The 1,909-nt window shown below is 42.7% G+C and overlaps 1 protein-coding gene and 1 non-coding gene across 2 annotated transcripts in view; both read left to right on the top strand.

The window, feature by feature from the left end:
* The first annotated feature begins 590 nt into the window (after positions 1-590).
* LOC139640512 (PRELI domain-containing protein 1, mitochondrial-like) overlaps positions 591-1,909 on the top strand; it is an 8,288-nt gene continuing 6,969 nt past the window's right edge. Inside the window, exon 1 of the mRNA XM_071514684.1 lies at positions 591-729. The gene's annotated coding sequence lies outside the window, so the exon portion shown is untranslated. The remainder of the gene's footprint in view (positions 730-1,909) is intronic.
* On the top strand, positions 1,638-1,709 carry trnag-ucc (transfer RNA glycine (anticodon UCC)). The gene has a single exon. It is a non-coding gene; the product is annotated as a tRNA-Gly (tRNA).

Below are 1,909 nucleotides of genomic sequence, written 5' to 3'. Positions count from 1 at the left end.
GTTAACTTGAACACCATTAGTAAATGATTACCAGACACATTAGTTAACTGTTAATTAAGGGTTAGTTAATGCTTATTAAGCATTAACTAACCCTTAACTTAGTGACCCTTATTGTTAAATGTTACCAACTCACCTAATTTTTAATTTTTGTGACATTTTAGAAATGTGTGTAAAATTCACTCAACGGTTGGATGGAAACACACACACACACACACACACACACACACACACACACACACACACCCTGCTGAAGTGTCCTTGAGCAAGACAGTGAACCCTACCTGATCTCTGACCTCTGACCTCCCAACACAAAAGACTGTTTCCCTACCGAGAGACGTTAGAGGAGCACATTATTATCACATTAACACTCTCATCAATCTCAATCTCTCACACACACACACACACACACACACACACACACACACACACACACACACACACACACACACTGTACAGCACGGAGACCACAGCATAGACTTCATGAATGATTAAAGCGCCCCATCTAGTGGAGGACAGCAGCATGTACACATCTAATCACCTGACTTGCTGTTTGTCTGTCTGTCTTCATTTCTGTCTTTCTGTCTCAAATTAGCCTTGCAAATGGCTGCAAAGCAAAACACCAGTCCACCAGCTGTCCTCACACTGCCTCTCTGCTCCGTGCATGGCCTTTAACCAGCGAGCACGAGCACGAGCACGAGCACGTCCTGCCGAAACACACACACACTTCAGGTAGGTGAGCTAGTTTCTCACAACACACTGTTAGCTAGTGAGCTAGCCGTAGCTAGCTTGACATGGGAGCCAGTCCGTTTGGCTGGGGCTAACTGTTTAGCCTGCTAGCTGCTGGTAGCTAACAGGTGAATAAATAAATAAATAATATTCCACTCCTGTAATTAAATATATATGACGGGGCAGTTGGATAGAGACCTAGCTAGCAGCTGAGCTAACGTTAGGTGAGGCTAAAGCTAACTCTAAGTTGAGTTGGTCGGTGCACAGACTGTTCTGAATAGGGTTTGACAGATGAACACACACACACACACACACACACACACACACACACACACACACAGAAAGATGGATAGATAGACAGATAGAGAGAGAGAGAGAGAGAGAGACAGACACACACCCACACACACACACGTACGTCCAGTTCAGTCAGCTATCTAGTAGGCTAGCAGCTAAGTATGTCAACAAACAATAGAGCTGACGACAACCGTTTGTTAAAGCTGGCGTTGATTAAACTGGTCACAACCAAAATGAATTCAACTGTATCGATTGCGATAGATAGATAGATAGATAGATAGATAGATAGATAGATAGATAGATAGATAGATGGATGACCAAACGTATGTCTTGTTTACTCATCTGTAGTAACTATTTCTAGCTACAGAAACAAAGTCCGTATTTTCGGACCGTTCTCACAGCGACTTTTGCCGATATATAGCTGATGCCAACATGAATATAATAAGGTCTACAAGTCTTAATAGTCGGGGTTCCTTTTAAAGTATTAAAATCAAGTGGCAACTAACCGCAAAAGTGTCTTTAAAATGTACTGAATGTGTTACACTCTTCTTCTATGGTACATACTTCGGTGCAGCGTCATGATTCAGTGTTGAATGTGTCTCGCTCTCAGTACAGAGGCGTTGGTGGTATAGTGGTGAGCATAGCTGCCTTCCAAGCAGTTGACCCGGGTTCGATTCCCGGCCAACGCAGACTTTTTTTTTTCAGAAAAGTAACTGAAAAACTGACTTTATCCTGTATAGTCATAGTATTATTGTAGCAGAGTGCTGTAGTGCAGTGGTTCTCAACCTTTTTCATATCAACGACCCCTAATTTAGTCCACATTAGGGCCACGGACCCCGATTTGATGAGATTTTTTTTTCTCTCGGACCCAAATCTGAGAGCCCAAATT

The sequence above is a fragment of the Centroberyx affinis genome, unplaced genomic scaffold (genome assembly GCF_046629955.1).
Source record: "Centroberyx affinis isolate AG114_WGS23_722 - 3 ecotype Tasmania unplaced genomic scaffold, CSIRO-AGI_Caff_v1 ptg009608l_1, whole genome shotgun sequence".
Taxonomy (NCBI): domain Eukaryota; kingdom Metazoa; phylum Chordata; class Actinopteri; order Beryciformes; family Berycidae; genus Centroberyx; species Centroberyx affinis.
Note: the sequence above shows the minus strand (reverse complement) of the source record. Positions and strands in the feature narration are given on the sequence as shown.